Source organism: Sarcophilus harrisii, chromosome 6 (assembly GCF_902635505.1).
Source record: "Sarcophilus harrisii chromosome 6, mSarHar1.11, whole genome shotgun sequence".
Lineage (NCBI taxonomy): Eukaryota > Metazoa > Chordata > Mammalia > Dasyuromorphia > Dasyuridae > Sarcophilus > Sarcophilus harrisii.
The window spans coordinates 142,132,978-142,138,977 of NC_045431.1; positions in this window are offsets into that span (position 1 = coordinate 142,132,978).

Consider the following 6,000-nt stretch of genomic DNA (forward strand, 5'->3'; position numbering starts at 1 on the left):
GTCTTTAAAAATGAGAAATGAGTAAGGGGTATATTCTACTTATAGGGGATCCCAGTGCAAAGGCATAGAGAGAAATGGAGAAAAACAAACAGAAAGAACATCAATTTGGCTGGATCCCTTAGACGGATAAGTAATTGAGTACATAAAGAAAGAATGGGATGAAAATCATGAATGAACAAAGGATGAATGAGAAAAAAATTATCTAGGGACAGATATTGACTGCTCTGGCAATAAAATGTAGGCCCACATGATAGGTCTACTTTAAGACAAGTACCCTAAATAGTACCGAGGTTAAAAATTAAAAAAGGTTGAAGATGGCATTTTCTTATATGTTCTCTGTGAACTATATGGTAGAAGTATATAATAGCTAGCATTCAAATGAAGAGCAATAGAGGATGGTGGGGAAGAAGCATTTTTTTTTCATCATAATATATTACAGACCAGTTAGAAAGATAAATAAATAAATAAATATGCCAGAAATAATAGAAGTGAGAATCGTCAGCTCTCTTAAGTTTCTGTCTCTCCAGAAGCAGGAAAACTAAAATTTTGCCTTCCCTTAATGACAATTGTATCTCTCAAAAAGTTGATAAATAAACAAGGGAAAAGTCTGTGCTGGACCTGATTCTCATTAATAGGGAAGATGCTACTGGGTGTAGAAATGATAAGGACATTGTGGGAAAATGACTATTATTTCTGTAATTTGTTGTAAACAAGAAAGGGGAAATTGCACATTGTCCAATGCACCTTACATTTTGAAAAACATATTTCAAAAGATTCACTGGAAATTTACATATGATCTTATGGATTAAAATTTTTCAGTGAAAATCACCCAAGTAAGAGACTTATGAAGAATGAAATTATAAAGAAATAAAGGGAAACAGTTCCAGTGAGTAAGAGGGGAAATGAATTTAGTTGAAAAGAGCTGGATAAATACTCAGGAAAGCGTGAGGAAGAAGATCCCAGGATCATAGGATCCTGGAGGAGACTTTAGATATTGTATAACCCAGATCTGTCATATTAGAAATGAGTAAATCAAACTCCAGAGTGGTTAAGGGTGACATGAATCATAAGGGACAGTACTGAAATTGTCATCCAATTTAGATTCTGAAAGGGTATACACAGATGATGGAAGTCCAGGGAAAATAATAGAGGCTAGATATAATAAGAATATAATATGATGCCATCATAGTTTCAGAAGGACTGAGCTGAGATTGGTAAAGTAAGCTAATGACAACGACAAGCTTTTTTTTTTCTTGCTTGCTTGGGAAATGAGCAAAATAAAGGCACAGTCCTATTTCTTGGGCAAGAGAAGAAATTATGATCACTGACAACAGAAAGAAAGCAGAGTGGATTGAATATTATTTACATATTTTCTCTACCAAGGAGAATGACTTCTTCCCTGACAACTGTATAACAGAAATGGTTATGAGAGATTGCTACCAAAGATAAATAAAGATCAAGTACCTAATATTCTATGGTGGCCGAAATAAATCCTCTGATCCTTTATCCTTTTAGTCTGTATATTAGTTTAGACAGTATCAGTATTCAACATAACATTGATTAAAACAAAAGAAAACATTGTTTTTAAATGTCTGTAAATTCGTGTTATGTCCTTTAAAAAAATTGGTAACCCCATCACTAGTGTACCCTCTATCTCCTCCCTAACTCTTCCCATCCAATTGAAAAAAGTCTCCCTGCTTCTTACAATCTTAGATATATTGATATATTTAGGTATATCCTTTCTATTAACATTGTGGTTATCTATATTTAACAAAAGGGTAAATTGAAGCACATCTTTGAGCAAGATAAAAATTTATTTGTAGGGTTATGCTGCCTCTCAGCAAATGGGTCAGTGGCATGTCTCCACTTATGTCAAAGACCCAGAACAAAAACAGTTTCGCTTTTATAGGTTTTGTAGTTATAGAAAAAAAAAAAACAGTAAATGATATCAGTAAATGATATCATTGTTTCAGTGATTCAGGAAATATGATTGATTGGAAATTTGGTAATAGGTGCTAAGAGACACCCCTTCACTTTATATAAGGAGACTAAAAAATGCTTCAGATGCTAAATAACAGTCCAGACTTTTGGACAGAAATCAAGACAACTTTGAAGGAAAGTACAGTGGTATAAAGATATTAGGCCTGCTTTTGTGCTGCCATATATCCTCCAAGGTTAATTAAATTCCTTAAAGTAAGAGATCAGAGAGTTGGATTTCTATAATTAACCCATTACAGGTCAGCTGAATTCTGAACTAAGTTCAGAGATAAAATATTGGAAAACACTCTGGAATATCTGAAAGACTATGGAAAACAGGAGAGGTATTGAAATCTGGAAAAGTCTAAATGTCCTAAGTTTCAAAAAAAAAAAAAAACAGTCTATAACCTATATCAGTGACCTGCATTTCCATGCCTAGGAAAATTCTAGAGTTAATTATTAAAGATATGGGTAGTAAACATGTAGAAAAGGAAACAATCTTTAGCAAAAGTCAATATAATTTCATTTAAAAAAAAACTTCTCTGATGCTTGTACAAATACTGTCCTAACCCCATCGAGAAAATATAGGTACCCCATCAGTCAAGACCCTATCACCCATATGTGGACCCATCACTTACAGCAAATGGAGAAGTTTTGAATACTGTGGATAAGTTCACTTACCTTGGCAGTATACTTTCCAGGGATGTTCACTATGATAATGAGGTTGACACATGCATTACTAGAGCTGACTCAATGGTTGGGAAGCTCTAAAGGAAAATATGGGAGAGGAGAAGTATTAGACTATCAAACTGAAGGTCTACAGAGCCATTGTGCTGACCTCATTGTTGTATGCCTGGACTGTATACCAGTTCCATGTCAGGAAACTGAATCACTTTCATTTGATTTGTCTTTGGAAGATTTTGAAGATCATCTGGAAAGAAAAAATGACAGAAACTGAGATCCTTTCTTGAATTAAACTACTAAGCATTCCAACTCTACTGAAGAGAGCACAAGTCCATTGGACTGGCCACATGGTTCAAATGCCAAACGTTTACCAAAAAGATCATTTTTATGGAGAATTCACACAGGACAAACGCTCACAAGGTGGTCAGAAAAAACACATTCTCAAGGTCTCTCAGGAACTTTTGGATTGATTAGATGACAAAGGGGACACTGGTACAGGACTTTTCAGGGTGGGGTGCCCTCATCAGAGAAGGTGCTGTGCTCTGTGAGAAAAACAGAATTGAATTCGTTCAGAAGAAACACAAAATGCACAAAGTTAGAAAATCCACCCCAAATGTTCATAATAGCCATTCGTGTCTGACCTGTGGTATTAGAACATTACTAGTTTATGTTGATCTGTTCAACCACAGTTAGGCACATTATAACTTGATTCTAACCCAGTGATATCTCTTTGTGTTATCTCTTTTGTGTTATATTACTAATATAGAGTAATACCCTTTTTTTGTGTTCGATGACTCTTAACACAGTGATTTGGTCCTCTTTGAGAAGGAAATCATCCAATCAAGCATTAGAGAATAACCTTACTTGCTTTTTGAAAAGGCTTACTAAATCAATAGATTCACAAGAATGTTGTAAATAAATTTTACCTAGATTTGAACAAGACATTTTGGGGGAAAAAAGGTATATCATTATTCCTTTAGAAAAGATATTTGGATATGAAATATATGAGCATAAATTTCATTGGATTAACAATCAAAGAATGATCACTAATTGTTCAATGTCAATATGGCAGGTTTCCATTAGAAAATCTTGCTTGGTCCTGCCGTGTTTAACATTTTTGCAAGGTAACACAATCCCCGAATCCAATCAGATATGGATAGGCTCAAATATAGGATTGAATTTAGATAGATGAAATTCAAAAGGATAATTATAAAGTTTTACATGTCAATTTAAGAAAAATTGAATATGCAGGTACCAGAATAGTGAAGCATAGTTAGGTTACAGTTTGTCTGGAAAAAAAAAAAAGTTCTGGAGCTTTTAAATCCCCCAAAATCACAATATGAGATCACTGTTAAAAACAAAACAAAACAAAACAGTTACCCAGTGTATATAATCTTAAACTGCAGAAGCAAAATTCCCAGGAATAAGGAATTGATGTTTTTCTTTATTATGCCTTTGTCAAAAGCTACCTGGAATTTTGTGTTCAATTCTGGATGCCACAATTTAAGAAAGATATTGATAGGCTGGAGGACAATTAGAATATAACACAAAGATAATGAAAATTCAAGTTATATGAGAAATAGGAGAAAGGAACTGGGATTATTTATTATGAAGCAGTATCTAAGTGACAAAATGGATAGAGGACCTGGAATCAGGGAGACCTGAGTTCAAATCTAGCTTCAGTCACTTAATCAAGGCTGGGCAAATCATTTACCCCCAATTGCCTCAGAAAGGGAGATAGACAGACAGATCGACAGAGAAATAGACAGAAACAGATAACTAGATAGATAACTATTGATGGAGCTCATGAAAGTGGCCCCAGTCTTCTTGAGATAATCTATTAAAATGGGCAAGAATTTAGTTGATCATTGCAAAAGAAAACAGTTCAGAAAATCTGAAGATTGTGATCATTACCCCCCCCAATTCTTATTCTCCTTAACTTATTTATTGTATCAAACATTTCCTACTGTATCAAATATTTGACCATCCTTTTCTCCTAGATACTCTTTCCAGCTTTTCATTACTACTATCTCTTCATTCTCCTTCTAAGAGAACTCCGTAATCTCTTTTGCTGCCTCATATTCCATACCCCTTAACCAGAATTACTACTTGTGGCTTTTTCCTGGACCCATATTTTTTTCATTCCTTATATTTTCTCTCTCTCTCTCTCATCATATACCATGTGTTCAGATATACAAATCCAGTTCTGGTCTCTTTCTTAAATTCTACTTTACCAAATTGGTTTTACCAAATGATGCTTCAAACTAGATGCTCCAGAATAGGGTATCTTTAAATATCTCCTGACGCATAATCCAGACTAAATTTTTTCATTCTGATTACAAACTCCATGTTCCACACCAGCCTGAATGAAGCCCAGTTCACCACATGGAAACATCTCTATTTCAACATGCCCAAAAATAATTTATTTTTTACTTCCCAGACCCCCTCTTATACTGAAATCTTCTATTTCCATGATTAATAGTTATTTCTGTATTCTTCCATTTCAAAAATCTAAATATCCTTTACTGTTCAGTATCATTTGCCTTCTAAATATAATCATTTGCTACAGCTTTTCCTTGTATATTCTTGTATATCACCCCTTTCCTTCTTTTATATAGCTCTCACTCTAGTTCAGGGACATGGATCATCCCTAATCTTGGCTATTGGAATAGTTCACTAACTGGTTTCTCTGCCTAAAGTCTTTCCCCATTTCTATGTATCCTGAGTTGCTAATGTGGTTTTTATTTAGTGACAATCTGACTGTGTCATTAACCTACTCAATAAGTTTAAGATATTCCTCATTCAGTCTAAGATTAAATAGGAACCCCTCTGTTTGGCTTTTCAGCTGGGATTCAGTTTATTTTTGTAGCCTCATACATTATTATTTTCCCCTATATTTCACTGCTCAACCAAATTACTACATCTCTGTTTCTTTTATATTATGCCCAATTTATATATATATATATATATATATAGATATAGATATAGATATATGTGTGTGTATGTGTGTGTATATATATATGTATATATATATACATATATATATATATGTATATATATATATATATATATATATATATATATATCTTTTCACTGATATCCACCAAGCCCAGAATGCACTTTCTCCTCACTTTTGTTTTGTGGATTATTGTCACTTTCTTCAAAACATAGAACAAGATTGAGGGATGGGATAACTAAGAATACTCAATGATTTTCCATTCCATTAGGGTCTATAGAGTCATCATGGGTTCAAGCAGAATAAGAAAAAAATTTAGCCAGAAGACAAGAAGAGGAAAAATTGGTGATATAGGAGTGAGGGTGGAGGGAAAATGTGCAGAA